This window comes from Rattus norvegicus, chromosome 13, assembly GCF_021556685.1.
Source record: "Rattus norvegicus strain SHRSP/BbbUtx chromosome 13, alternate assembly SHRSP_T2T, whole genome shotgun sequence".
NCBI classification, from domain to species: Eukaryota; Metazoa; Chordata; class Mammalia; order Rodentia; family Muridae; genus Rattus; species Rattus norvegicus.
The window spans coordinates 27,281,374-27,297,320 of NC_141546.1; the positions used below are offsets into that span (position 1 = coordinate 27,281,374).

Below are 15,947 nucleotides of genomic sequence, written 5' to 3' on the forward strand. Positions count from 1 at the left end.
ATTCACTCTCTTCTCCACACTTTGTCTTTATGTTTTCTCCTATGAATATTTTCCCCCTTCTAAGAAGGACTGAATCATCCAAACTTTGGTCTTCCTTCTTCTTGTGCTTCATGTGCTCTCTGAGTTGTGCCTTGTGTATTCCAAGTTGTTGGGCTAATATGCATTTATCAGTCAGTGCATACCATGAGGTTTCTTTTGTGATTGGGTTACTTCACTCAGGATGATATGCCCTAGTTCTATCTGTTCGACTAAGGATTTCATAAAAGCATGACTTTAATAACTGAGTATTAGTCTATTGTGTAAATGTACCACAATTTTTATATCCATTCCTCTATTGAAGGATATCTGGGTTCTTTAGAGCTTCTGGCTATTATAAATAAGGCAGATATATAGTGGAGCATGTGTCCTTGTTTTATCTTGGAGCATATTTTGAGTGTATATCCAGGAGTGGTATGACTGAGTCCTTAGTATTATGTTTAATTCTTGAACAACCACCAGACTGATTTCCAGAGTGATTGTTCTTGCTTGCAATCCCACTAACAGTGGAGGAGTGTTCTGCTTTCTCCATATCTTTATCAGCATCTGCTGTCACCTGCCATTTTGATATTAGCCATTCTGTATGGTGTGAGGTGGAATCTTAACATTGTTTCGATTTGCATTTCCCTGATGACTAAGCATGTTGACCACAATCACTAAGGACATTGAACATTTTTAAGTGCTTTCTGCCATTCAAAATTCCACTGTTTTGAATTTTCTCTTTAGCTCTCTAACCCCCTTTTTTGATTGGGTTGTTCTATATCTTGGAGGTTAAATTATTATTTATATAGTGTAGATATATATTATTAATATACAGCTCTTATTATTTTAGCCCTATAATACAACGTGCTTTTTGTCCTATGCTATGTCCTTCCCGTTACAGAAGCTTTTCAGTTTCATGAGGCCCCATTTATTAATTTTGATCTTAGATGCTGAGCCGTTGGGTACTGTTTAGGAAATTACCCTTTTGTCAATGAGTATGAGGCTCTTTTTCACTTTCTCTTCTATTAGATTCAATGTGTCTGGTTTCATGTTGAGGTCCTTGATCCATTTGGACTTGTCTTCTTTGCAAAGTGACAAATATTGATCTATTTTCATTTTCCTTCATACAGAATGCATGAGAAACACCATTATTAAATATCATTATTATTAAATGGTGTTAGAGAAACACCATTTATTGAAGATTATTTCTTTTTTCCCATTGTATATTTTAACTTCTTTTTCCAAAAATCAAGTGTTCATAAGTGTGTGGTTTTATTTCTTTGTCTTCAATTCTATTCTATTGATCAACCTTTCTGTCTCTGTTTGAATACCATGTTTTCTCTGAAGTGCAGCTTGAAGTCAGGGCTGTTGATTTCCCCAGAAATAATTTTATTATCAAGGATTGTTGTTGCTATCTTGTTTTGTTGTTGTTGCTGCTGTTGTTGTTTTATTATATGAAATTAAAAATTAGTCTTTCCATGTCTTTGAAGAATTATGTTGTAATTTTTAGGGTAGTGCATTGCATCTGTAGATTGCTTTTGTAGGACGGCCATTTTTCTATGTTAATCCTACAAATACACGAGTATCGAAGATCACTCAATTTTTTGAGGTCTTCTTCAATTTCTTTCTTGAGAGACTTGAAGTTCTTGTCACACAAGTCTTTTACTTCTTTGGTTACAGTAACCCCCCCAGCAATTTTATATTTTTATGAACATTATGATGGATGCTGTTTCCCTATTTTCTTTCTCAGTTCTTTTATCATTTGTATAAAGGCTATTGATTTGTTCTGGCCATTTTTATATCTGGCTACTTTGCTGAGGTTGTTTATCAGCTGTAGAATTTCCCTTGTAGAATTGTTGGGGGTCACTGATGTAAACTATAATATCATCTGCAAATAGTTATACCTTTCCTTCCTCTATACTACTTTACATTGCATTAATCTCTTTTTGTTATATTATTATGTTAGATAGAAATTTGAGTACTATATTGAATATCTTCTGTGAGAGTAGGCATCCTTGTATTGTTCCTGAGTTGAATGGCATAGTGTCTCTCCATTTAATTTGATATTGTTTTGCTGTATAGTGCTTATATTATGTTTAGGTATGGGTCTTGAATTTCTTATCTCTCCAGCAGTTTTAACTTGAAGGGGTGTTATGTTGATTGTTGTCTATAAGCAGGTGAGGACACTTTAAAGACAAGGCTAGAGTCTGTGATTGGACAGTAGAAAAGAAGGGTGGACACAGAGTTTTTGAGAGGTGGGAGAGATAGGATAGAAGAGAGAACAAACGAAGTTTGAGTATGCCACATCGCTGCCATCATGGACATGAGGTGTGTGCAGCCCATCAAGCTAGCTAGGGTAACCAAAGTTCTGGGCAGGACCAGATTGCAGGGACAGGTCATGCAGGAGGTGCAAGTGGAATTAATGGATGACACCAGCTGTTCTATCATCTAAAATGTCAAAGGCCCTCTTTGAGAGTATGATGTGCTCACCCTATTGGAGTCAAAAAGGGAAGCTCAGAGGTTGCTCTGACCTTGTTGCTGGTTTCTGGATATCCACTACTTAGCCCATGGAATGACCTGCAACTATCAAATAAAGCATTTGTTTTCAAAAAGAAAGAAAGTAAGAAAGAAACAAAGAAACAAAGAAAGAACAAAGAAAGGAAGGAAGGAAGGAAGGAAGGAAGGAAGGAAGGAAGATTGAGAAAGTGTAGAATGATCCAGATCTGTTTGGCTTTAAATAGCCACAGGTAACTATGAATATATTATAAGGGATGGATAATTACAGGACAATTTGTCCAATCTACGTGGGCATCTTATATCACTATCAATTAGCTCTGAGTTTTTTTGCTTGGCCATTTTTTGGGTTAAGAATCTAGTGATATAAATCTGATAAATTTCAAGGCTCTAGAGTTTTGATTTTACCAGGTTAGAGAGATTTGTGTCAGCTAACCACATTTACTGCATGGGAGTAGCCATGGAGGTGGTGAGACTGCTGCTGGGGCCAGAGAATAGCCGGTGCTAGTGTGGGATGGTGATTCCTTTTTATTATTTAATGAAACAGCTGGTGCCCAACTTGGGGCAAGAATCCCCTAGAAATTTAAGATTATCAGCCTGAGAGCTAGAGTTTTATTTTCTAAATGAGAGAAAGGTGGCACTGGAATGAATAATATGTATTCAAGGGTGGGAACTTGGAAACAAAGAAACTCAGGCATAGTCTCTGCTCACAGGCTCTGAGGTTTTTAGTGTGAAAACAAACAAGATGATTACTATGAGGCCCAGAGCTGGATAATGGAACCTTGGTCAAATGCTTTTTCTGCATCTAATGAGGTGGTCATGTAATATTTTTTTCTTTGAGTTTATTTATATAGTGGATTGCATTAATGTTTTTTTTTTCTATCTCTAGGTTGAAGCCTACTTGATCATGTTGGATGATGTTATCCAAAAAGACATTTTAGGTTTGTTCCCCCAAATTTGTGTGATGCTAGTACTAATAATTCTCCCAGCCAAGAAATCATTTCATCCCCTAATTGAAGACTGACCAGAAATACTTTTAATTTTGTCTTATGTTTCTCTCTAGAGTATAAGATATGTGAAATTAAGTTTGAATTTGTCCTGATTAAAAATCTATATGTAGGACCTTTAATAATAATTGGAATAGTTCTAACAGGAACTAATACAACATTTTTGTATGACTGAGTGGAATAATGCAATATAAAATAAATGAGGGAACACATTCTTTTCGGAGATTTTCTTCTAATTTCTTCTACATAGAAGTAAAATTCCTCCAATTAACTTCACAAATTCAGTCTCATTTGAGATTTAAACAAAATTATATTTCTCTCTCTCTCTCTCTCTCTCTCTCTCTCTCTCTCTCTCTCCACCTCTTTGTGTGTGTGTGTGTGTGTGTGTGTGTGTGTGTGTGTGTGTGTTCTTCTTTTTGGTTACCTGGATGAGGTTAGAAAAGAATAGTTGTCACCCAAACAATAGGGAAGTACTTGACATCAGAGCATAGAATTTAACTCTGTACCTCTACAAGAATAACTGTTAAATGTTGAGTCATTTATTACCCCAGTATGTTTCATAATGAGCTAATTTCAGTAATCAAACCGCCTTTTCAAATCTATTATGAATATCAAATAAGAAAGCACGTAGATGATAGAAAGCAAATCATTTTAGTTTTGAAAACAGCACATTAATCCTAAGAGTATGTGTTATAATCAGAAACTTGGAGTAGAGTGAGACACTTGTTTCATTTGTTTTATTGTGCTTGTATTTGTGTGTTTTGTCATTGTTGTTTTTGTTGGGTTTTGTTTGTTGAATTTTGTGTTTTGTTGTTTTGTTTGCTAGGATTTAGTTTGGTTTGATTTAGTTTGGGTTTTGTATGTTTTGTTTTTCATTTGTTTTTGTTTTTTTTTTTTTGAGGCTTTTTTGTTGTTTTGTTTTTTGTTTTGTTTTGCTTTGTTTCCTGGGAACAGATGAAACACAAACTGAGTAATTGGGATAAGCCAATTTGATTTAGGTAGTTGCTTGACATCATTGGCTGTTGGGTTTAAAAATATGAAATGAGTAACATTATTATGATTTGAAAGAATAAAAGGTGATCTGAGTTCAGATATCTCCCAATTAATGAGTAGAGTTAGTTAGATTGCCATGGGTGATTGATACCAATCTTATCTAAATCTTTCTAGTTATTTTCAGGACATAGACCTGAGAAAGTTCAAGATTTCCTATGTCCTATATAAAGAAAGCTACTGCTAACATAAAGAATAGAATTGTACTAAAATTTATGCACACTGTCACCAAAAAAGGAGAAATAATAGTATAGTTTTTAATGTGATAATGTATCCTTAACATTAGCTAATCAATAGAAGAAATCATAAACAAGACAGACAAATGGTCATAGATAGTTGAACATGAGAGTGGTCCATTGAAATGAACTCACTGGTTAAGGAGAAACTTAATTGTCCTATTGAGTTTTTTTTTTCATTTTTATTGAATATTTCCTTTATTTATATTTCAAATGTTATCTCCCTTCCCAGTTTCCCCTCCGCAAACATTCTATCCTTTGCCCCCCCCCACTCCCTGCCTCCATGAGGGTGCTCTCCAACCCACCTACCTACTGCCTGCAGCCTCCACGTTCTGCCATTCCCCTATAGTAGGATATCCAGCCATCGCAAGACCTCTCCTCCCTTTGATGCCCAATAAGGCCTCCCTCTGCTACATATATGGCTGGAGCCATGGATTGCTCCATGTGTACTCTTTGGTTGGTGTTTTATTTCCTGGGAGCTCTGAGGTGTCTGCTTGGTTAATATTGTTGTTCTTATTATGGAGTTTCACAGCCCCTCAGCTGCCTTAGTCCTTTCTCTAACTCCTCCATTGGGAACCCTGTTCTTATTTCAATGGTTGACTGTGAGCATCCACCTCTTTATTTGTCAGGCTCTGACAGAGCATCTCAGGAGACAGTTATATCACACATCAGTCAACATGCATGTCTTGACATACCCAATAGTGACTTTGGTCAGAGCAATGGCTCAATTGTTAAAGGTTAGGCTCACAACCAAAATTATAAGTATTTTAAATGTTATTTTCCATGACCTGGGATCATTTGAGAAGGGGAGAAGAGTGTCCTAGCTGAGGGTTTCTTAGATCAGAAAGGTCTAAGGGCAGGGTTTTAGGTGGCTATCTGGATTGGTGATTTCTGTAGGAGGGCACAGCACACTGTAGGCAGACCCAATCCTTGGGCAATTGATTCTGTGTTATGTAAGAAAGCTAGTTAAGCATGAAGCTGAGCATGACAACAAAAAGCAGTTCTTCATAGTTCTTGTTTTCAACTTTGCATTTCTGCCATGATTTTAGTCCCTCAATATATATACTATGATTTATAAATGTAGGCTAATTAAATATTTCCATTCCTAAGGTGGTTTGGGGCACATTTTAACAGAACAACCAACAGAATAGAACACTAATTTACCTGTCTAACACTGGATTGAATGAATGAGTGACCTCAGTTCAACATTTGCTTTCCATGTGTTATACATTTTAAAATAAACTACAGTAATTGTGAAAATACTAGTTAATTGATAATTATATATAGTTTATGGACATTTCAGTGAATGTCAGAATCAGAAATATGCTTTAGTTCTCTGATTTTTTTAAACCTCATGTTGATACAGGAAACATCTTCTCCAATGGAAATCTAAAACTTCACTGAGAATGTTCAAAACAAGTTTTGTCTCTTACCCTAAGAGGAAGATAAAATGGGCTAATATGACTTCTGATGGCAAATCATCTCTTTGAAAAAATCTTGGAGTAAATCCTCTGTGTTTGGCATAAACATAATTACAGAGAGGGTTTAGATTATTAGATAGAAATAGAAAATACAATTACTAAATAATAAAACACATATTAATAACTATCTGTGATCTGATGGAAAATTTATTAATGACATAGAATATATGAATAGTTTTTATTATATTACAGATTGTATTTCAGTTAAAATTTTCTGTTTTATTTTCCCCTTTATATCCTAGAAAATGTATCTGAGCTCTATTATCAATCATAAATTCTCAATTAGAGAAAAGTATTTATATTACGTTATTATAAAATATTATGTCAGATGGGGAGTGGGTGAAAAATTCTATCATTTAAAACATTATTTCCCTTAGAATTTTTTTAATTTTTTTTATTCAAGAGTTTCTTTAGAGATTGTACTTCAAAACTACTGTCTTTTCATTCCTCTCTAAGATGTCTTTAGACACTTTGAAAGAGAATCTCTAGTTAGGTGACAGCATTAAAGCATGGATTTCTGAGTTTTGCCTCCTTTCTTTGACTGTGACATTCTTTTCTTTATTTTTCTCTGGTTAATTTCTAGAATGACAGTTAATAGAAAACTTTAAAATCCTCAAGTGGAATGCAAGATTATTAAAGCATTTACAATTCACATTTAGACCTGGTGATGCTTTCTGCCTATGGCCATCTTGGATAATGAGAATGTTTACATTCATGAAGTAAAAAGATTGTCTGCAGAAAGCCATAAGATTCATTTTATATATTTAAATAAATTAGAGGTGCTAGATGAATATTTGAGTTGCAAGCCCAGGAGCCTCAATTATTTGAGGATCATATTTAAAATAGCCAAGTTCCAGATACAATGAACAATTCAAAAAAGTAAGGATATATTTTAAGAATACCATTTACAATAGGTGCTAATGATTATTCTTATTTTTTTAAGTGCAATTCTTCACTAAAATTGCTTACATAAATTTCAGTCAATGTAATGCTATACTATAGTTTTGCAATGCTCAAAATGTTCCCTCTTTTGATTCTCTATATCAAACTGCACTGGAGAATATTTGATCATACCATGAATTCTAAAATTTGGTTACTTAAGTGAAAAAAAACATTGATTCTAGTTCTAATATAGCTCTTAGCACACACTATTTAACATCCTGGCTGGAACAGAGACATGTTCTCAGTATGAACCTTTAATCCCAAACAATAAGGATAAAATTAGTTTACATAAGGGAACATCCATGTTTTAAGTTGATGTCTCACTGACTGGCAGACAAAGTGGCAAACCTGAGAAATATTTTATGGAATAGGATTTTTCCAAGTCTTTTTTCCAAAAGTAGAGGAACAGGAAACCATTTTATAAAGCACTGAAGATAGAGAAGGGAGGCAGTTTTGCTAGGGTATTTAGAGAGGGAAAGAAAAACTAGACATAGGTAAAAACAGAATGGGCCAGAGAATGAGTAGAAGCTAGGACATTATGTATTTTCAGTTACAAATTTAAAAAATCAAAATAAATACAACTCCTTATTTTCCAAATGATCTTTCCGTTATGTGTGTGTACACATAATAGCATTTGAAAGAAGGATTGGGATGCAAAGATTGGAATTTTGTAGTTTAATTCCCTTCAATTTGTACCAGGTCCATAATCTTGTCCTATAATGCACACACAAACACACACACACACACACACACACACACACACACACTCTTTTACATTATAAATAATTTAAGATTTATTTTTATTTTATATGTACTTCTTGGCTTCATGTATGTCTATGTAGCAGTTGAGTATCTGATGCTCATGGAGGGCAAGGTCATTGAATCTCCTGAGGCTGAAGTAATCCACGGTTGTTACCATCTGGATGTGTGAAGGAATTAAATCTCAGTCCTCTGGAAGATGAGCCATTCCTTTTACCTACATAACCATTTTTCCAGCTTCACTTTTCATAAATTAGTAAGATGTAAATACCCTTTACTTTCTAAAAGTAGGTTTTAGTACCACAAAAATATGAGGAAACAGAATATCATCTGCCCCCAAATGAATAATGTCCGGAATGCTCAATATCCCCAGTGAAGATTCCACCCTCCTAGTACATTAAGAATCTATAGAAGTTTTTATTCTCACAGACACCATTAAAGTGTTCTAGGTGTTTGACATCCTTATAATCATGTATTTCTGTCATGGCTCTTGACATTACCTCTCTTCACGTTCCACTCTGGTACCTGATTTTTGTCATTGGTATTCCATCTGAAGTAACTAAATATTTATTCATATCTTCTCAGAAAAAGTCACACAACAATTATAAACTGACTGTATAAGTATACACATTTTTAACAAAACATGGTATTAGAAGTTTATCAATGTAATACTCAATAATTAAATTCATTTATTTATTGTCACCTAAAATATTTAATTTTAAGTGAGAACATTAAAATGTTGCTTTTAATAATCTTGCTATATTGAATATTCTGTGGATAATTTTATTCACCACACTTGTAAAAAAATCAAATGTTCTTTCTGCCTTAGAAATTGTGCTTTAAGCCCATCATTTTATCTTTTAACCTAACCTCTTGCATGAGTGCTACATATTCAACATGTGAGAATGTGACATACATATCTTTTTCTGTATTTCTTAAAGGTCTCAGCATAACATTCCAGAATTCCATAATCACTTCCCTGTCTTAAGAACTAAGATATGTGCATATATATATATATATATATATATATATATATTAAATTATTTATGTCAGTCTTATATATATGTATACTAAATTATTTATGTCAGTCTTATTTGGGAGGATACTAAAGTTATAAGGAGCATAGCTATGTGGAAATGTTTGCACACATGGATTTCTAAATCATTTCAATAAATGTCTATAAATGAGAATGCTGTTTCATTTACTTTTATTTTTCTAGAATTGCCATACAAACTATACTACTTACCACTTCTATCAAAGTATGAAGAACATTTTTCTTGTTTTATTTTCCACATCATTGTCAATGGTGTTATCTTTTATCTTCTTAATTACAACTACTCTGGGAAATATGAGATCATACCTTCATATGCTTCAATTTGAATTTCCCTAATGACTAGTGATGGTCACCACTTTTCAGGGATAACCTGGATCTTGTATGTTTAATTTTGAGGAATATCTAAATAACTAATTTTTAATTATTTTTCTTGTTGCTGAGTTCTCTGAGGTCATTATTCACTGTGAACACTGTGTAGTTATGTGTCCAGAATAATGATTCAAAAGAATAAAATTTCGCTTAAGTTTGTTTAATAAATAACTTCTCATGAATATTCTTATAGTGACTTCCATGAAGCAATGTCAGCACCTCTCTCTTGTGTGTTCCTAGAATTATTTACTTATTTAAAATTTAACCAATTTCATATATTTAATGAATGCCTTTAAATACACTGAAACTTTATATCAAAGTAATGGTAACGCTTGCCTAGCAAGCACTAGGCCCTGGGTTCAGTCCCCAACTCCAAAAAAGAAAAAAGAAAAAAGAAAAAAAAAAGTAATGGTAAAAATACCGCACCTGCTCAATAAATTTGTCTTTATTTTTTATTGATCCAGTGAATCTTTAATTGAGTAAAAATAGTTAGTTCTTATTTAGTTACTAAGGTACTTTTTCTGTACTTCTCCATCAGTTTCCTTCTCCTCTTCATTTTTGTTCTTTTTAAATATATGTTTAATTAAACAAATGATCTTTGACAAAGGAGCTAGAAGTATCTTTTGGGGAAAAATTAGCATTTTCAATAAATGATGCAGGTTCAACTGAAGGTCAGCACATAGAAGAATGTAGAAGATTGCAAATTGATCCATTCTTACCACCTGTAAAAAGCTTAAGACCAAATGGATCAAGGACCTCCACAACAAACCAGATACACTCAAACTAGTAGAAGAAAAATGGGGAAGGGTCTCAAACACAGGGGCACTGGGAAAATTTTCCTAAAAAAACACCAAAGGCTAATACTCTAAGATCAAGAATCAACAAATGGGATTTCATAACACTGCAAATCTTCGGTACGGCAAAGGACTCTGTCATTAGGGCAAAATGGCAACCAACAGATTGGGAAAAGATATTTACCAATCCTATATCTGATAGAGGGTTAATATCCAAAATATACAAAGAACTCAAGAAGTTAGACTCCAGAGAGCCAAATAACCCTATTAAAAATGGCCTAGAAGCTAAACAAAGAATTTTCAGCTGAGGAATATGAAATGGCTAAGAAGTACCTAATGAAATGCACAACATCCTTAGTCATCAGGGAAATGCCAATCAAAACAACACTGAGATTCTGCGTCACACCAGTCAGAATGGCTTAGATAAAAACTCAGGTGACAACAGATGCTGGCAAGGATGTGGAGAAAGAGGAACACTCCTCCATTTTTGGTGGGATTGCAAACTGTTAAAACAATTCTGGAAATCAATCTGGAGGTTCCTCAGAGAACTGGACATTACACAACCTGAGGACCCAGCTGTACCTCTCCTGAACATATACCCAAAAGATACTCCAACGTACAACAAAGACACATGCTCTACTATGTTCATAGCAACCTTGTTTATAATAGGCAGAAGCTGGAAAGAACCCAGATGCCCTTCAACAGAGGAATAGATACAGAAAATGTGGTACATCTACACAGTGGAGTACTACTCAGCTATCAATAACAATGACTTCATGAAATTCATAGTCAAAGGGATGGAACTAGGAAATATCATACTGAGTGAGGTAACCCGATCAAAGAAAAACACATATGGTATGTACTCACTGATAAGTGGATATTAGCCCAAAAGCTCTATTTATACAAGTTACAATCCACAGACCACATGAAGCTCTAGAAGAATTGTCAAAATGTGGATGTTTCACTCCCTTTTAAATGGGGGAACAAAAATATGCACAGAGAAATACATAGACACAAAATGTAGTGCAGAGCCTGAAGGAAAGGCCATCAAGTGACTGCCTTACCTAGAGATCCTTCTCACATGCAATCATCAAATCCAGACACGATTGTGAATGCCAAAAGTGCCTGCTGACAGGAGCCTGATATAGCTTCCACCTGAGAGTCTCTGCCAAAACCTACCAAATACAGAGGCAGATGCTCAAAGCCCAACTTTGAACTGAGAATTGAGCCCCCAATGGAGAAGTTAGAGACAGGACCGCCATAGATGATTGCAAACCCAAAGGAAGAATTACAATTTCAACCAACCAGACATCCTAGAGTTCCTGTATACAAAACCAACAACAGAAGAGTAGGCATGGAGTGACTGATGGTTCCAGCTGCATATGTAGCAGATGTAATCTTTTGGCAATCTGTAGGTGGATAATCCCTTGGTTCTGTGAAGGCTTGACGCCTCAATATAGGGAAATGCCAGGGAATGGATGAGAAAGTAAGTAGGTGGGTGATGGAGCACACTCAGAGAAGCTGGGGAAGGGTGGATGGAATATGGGTTTGCTTCAGGAGAAACTGAGAAAGGTGGTAGCATTAGAAATGTAAATGAAAATACCCAATTAAAAAAACTAATTTATTGCTGAAATATGTATATATTTTGACATTTGTATATGTTTGACATTTCTTTACATGTTAATATCACTAGTAGCAAAACAACCATATTCTAGGAAATTCACAGATCAATAGAAATTAAACTCAAAGGCAAAGATTAAAACAGACACAGAAGGAACACCCATTCAGAGCCTGCCCCACATGTGGCCCATACATATACAGCCATCTAATCAGACAAGATGGATGAAGCAACGAAGTGCAGGCTGACAGGTGCCGGATGTAGATCGCTCCTGAGAGACACAGCCAGAATACAGCAAATACAGAGGCGAATGCCAGCAGCAAACCACAGAACTGAGAAGAGGACCCCCGTTGAAGGAATCAGAGAAAGAACTGGAAGAGCTTGAAGGGGCTCGAGACCCTATATGAATAACAATGCCAAGCAACCAGCGCTTCCAGGGACTAAGCCACTACCCAAAGACTATACATGGACTGACCCTGGACTCTGACCTCATAGGTAGCAATGAATATCCTAGTAAGAGCACCAGTGGAAGGGGAAGCCCTGGGTCCAGCTAAGACTGAAACCCCAGTGAACTAGAGTGTTGGGGGGAGGGCGGCAATGGGGGGAGGATGGGGAGGGGAACACCCATAAAGAAGGGGAGGGGGAGGGATTAGGGGGATGTTTGCCCAGAAACCGGGAAAGGGAATAACACTTGAAATGTATATAAGAAATACTCAAGTAGCCGCGGATCCCGGCCCGCAGCAGCTCTCCGCTCCCAAACCCCGTGGGAGAGAGGCCTCACCGCCTGGTCAGGTGGGCATTCCTGAGGCTGCAGAGTGGAGGAGACCACCAACACTGCCCACCCCTGCCCACATCCCTGGCCCAAGAGGCAACTGTATAAGGCCTCTGGGTTCCCGTAGGGGAGGGCCCAGGAGCGGCAGGACCCCTGCGCCTGAGACACCGCCGGAACCTGAAGGAAACAGACCCGATAAACAGTTCTCTGCACCCAAATCCCATGGGAGGGAGAGCTGAACCTTCAGAGAGGCGGACACGCCTGGGAAACCAGAAGAGACTGCACTCTGTGCACGTCCAGACGGGAGAAGAAAACACCAAACGCCATCTGGAACCCTGGTGCACGGAGGCTCCCGGAAAGAGCGGCGCAGATCTTCCCGGTTGCTGCCGCCACGGAGAGGACTTAGGCAGTACCCCACGAGCAAACTTGAGCCTTGGAACCACAGGTAGGACCAACTTTTCCCCTGCAAGAAACCTGCCTGGTGAACTCAAGACACAGGCCCACAGGAACAGCTGAAGACCTGTAGAGAGGAAAAACTACACACCCGAAAGCAGAACACTCTGTCCCCATAACTGGCTGAAAGAAAACAGGAAAACAGGTCTACAGCACTCCTGACACACAGGCTTATAGGACAGTCTAGCCCCTGTCAGAAATAGCAGAACAAAGTAACACTAGAGATAATCTGATGGCGAGAGGCAAGCGCAGGAACCCAAGCAACAGAAACCAAGACTACATGGCATCATTGGAGCCCAATTCTCCCACCAAAATAAACGTGGAATATCCAAACACAACAGAAAAGCAAGATCTAGTTTCAAAATCATTTTTGATCATGATGCTGGAGGACTTCAAGAAAGACATGGAGAACTCCCTTAGAGAACAAGTAGAAGCCTACAGACAGGAATCGAAAAAATGCCTGAAAGAATTCCAGGAAAACACAAATAAACAAGTAGAAACCCAGAGAGAGGAGACACAAAAATCCCTGAAAGAATTCCAGGAAAACACAATCAAACAGTTGAAGGAATTAAAAATGGAAATAGAAGCAATCAAGAAAGAACACATGGAAAGAACCCCGGACATAGAAAATCAAAAGAAAAGACAAGGAGCTGTAGATACAAGCTTCACCAACAGAATACAAGAGATGGAAGAGAGAATCTCGGGAGCAGAAGATTCCATAGAAATCATTGACTCAACTGTCAAAGAAAATGTAAAGCAGAAAAAGCTACTGGTCCAAAACATACAGGAAATCCAAGACTCAATGAGAAGATCAAACCTAAGGATAATAGGTATAGAAGAGAGTGAAGACTCCCAGCTCAAAGGACCAGTAAATATCTTCAACAAAATCGTAGAAGAAAACTTCCCTAACCTAAAAAAAGAGATACCCATAGGTATACAAGAAGCCTACAGAACTCCAAATAGATTGGACCAGAAAAGAAACACCTCCCGTCACATAATAGTCAAAACACCAAACGCACAAAATAAAGAAAGAATATTAAAAGCAGTAAGGGAAAAAGGTCAAGTAACATATAAAGGCAGAACTATCAGAATCACACCAGACTTTTCGCCAGAAACTATGAAGGCCAGAAGATCCTGGACAGATGTCATACAGAACCTAAGAGAACACAAATGCCAGTCCAGGTTACTGTATCCTGCAAAACTCTCAATTAACATAGATGGAGAAACCAAGATATTCCATGACAAAACCAAATTAACACAATATCTTTCTGCAAATCCAGCACTACAAAGGATAATAAAGGGTAAAGCCCAACATAAGGAGGCAAGCTATACCCTAGAAGAAGCAAGAAACTAATCGTCTTGGCAACAAAACAAAGAGAAGAAAAGCACACAAACATAACCTCACATCCAAATATGAATATAACAGGAAGCAATAATCACTATTCCTTAATATCTCTCAACATCAATGGCCTCAACTCCCCAATAAAAAGACATAGATTAACAAACTGGATACGCAATGAGGGCCCTGCATTCTGCTGCCTACAGGAAACACACCTCAGAGACAAAGACAGACATTACCTCAGGGTGAAAGGCTGGAAAACAACTTTCCAAGCAAAGGGTCAGAAGAAGCAAGCTGGAGTAGCCATTCTAATATCAAATAAAATCAATTTTCAATTAAAAGTCATCAAAAAAGATAAGGAAGGACACTTCATATTCATCAAAGGAAAAATCCACCAAGATGAACTCTCAATCCTCATCTTTGGTTGGTTTATATACAAGTGTGCAATTTCTAGGCTTGAAAGTAAAATGATGCTGTCTGGTGCTGGATAGAGGAGCCTTATTTTTTATTATGGCAGCTTGCTATTTTGGTAACATGGTGATTTGGTTGAACACAATAAAGTACAGTAGTAACTGATCTCCCCTTCTTCCTGGATGAGTGAGGAGATGATTAAATGTTGATGTCAGCATCCTTGAGCATATTCAGATGAGCTTCTGCTTCTGTTGAAAAGGATGCTGTGTTTGATTGTGGTCTGAAGCTTTGAAACACTACTTGGCATCTCCTTCCTTGGAGGTCTCACTGTTTAAACATAACAGAGTTGATAGCTTGTTGGTAAGGTGAAGTCCAGCTTGTCTCCACTAGGTCATCTTCATGTGAATCCGGTGGTTATACGGTTTTGTTTTAGGGATATTTCATTTTTTTAATAACGGTTTTAGCTGACATTCTTGGAGAGAATGAATCCTTAGAACTGTGCCACTAGTGAAAGGAAATCCTGTCTAGAGTATGTTTCTTTACATAGCTGTGTCACACCATCCTTTGGGCCCTCTGCTGGAAAAGTAGAATCAAGTCTCAAATAATGCCTTTTAAATTGTATCCTCTAGTATTATAGATGTAGGACAGTACTGTATCATACCTCTGTGGATGTAAAATAGCTTGTACCTGCTTTATGATACGTAGTAGTGACCATGCTTTATCAGAGCTGTTTTTAATGATGTTGCTCAGAATGTTTTCTTTCCAGATGATGATTGAGAAGCTAATTTAAAAAAAAATGGTGCCAGGTACCACAAGAGTAACAGAACTGTGCTGTTTTCTCAGGTTTTGTTTTTTTACTTTTTTTTTTAATGGAGTGTGCTGGATGTCTCTACAGTTTTGTTCAGATGACTGCAGAACCTGGAAAAGCTGTTGCTGCTGTTGATGCATAACACACTGCTATTATTGGTCTTTTTATATAAATATAAATATATATATACAGATATATAATTTGAATTTTTGGAAACTTTAGCTGTGCTGTCAACTTTGGAAAAAAGTATCCCCGTTTACTGTGTTGAGTTGGCACTGTACAGAAATTAACAGCCATATTGGTCTAGAAATGTTGAACTAAA

General features: G+C 36.7%; 1 pseudogene; it reads left to right on the forward strand.

The window, feature by feature from the left end:
• The first annotated feature begins 2,335 nt into the window (after nt 1-2,335).
• The window catches only part of LOC108352615 (40S ribosomal protein S28 pseudogene), a 30,001-nt pseudogene continuing 16,389 nt past the window's right edge, over nt 2,336-15,947 (forward strand).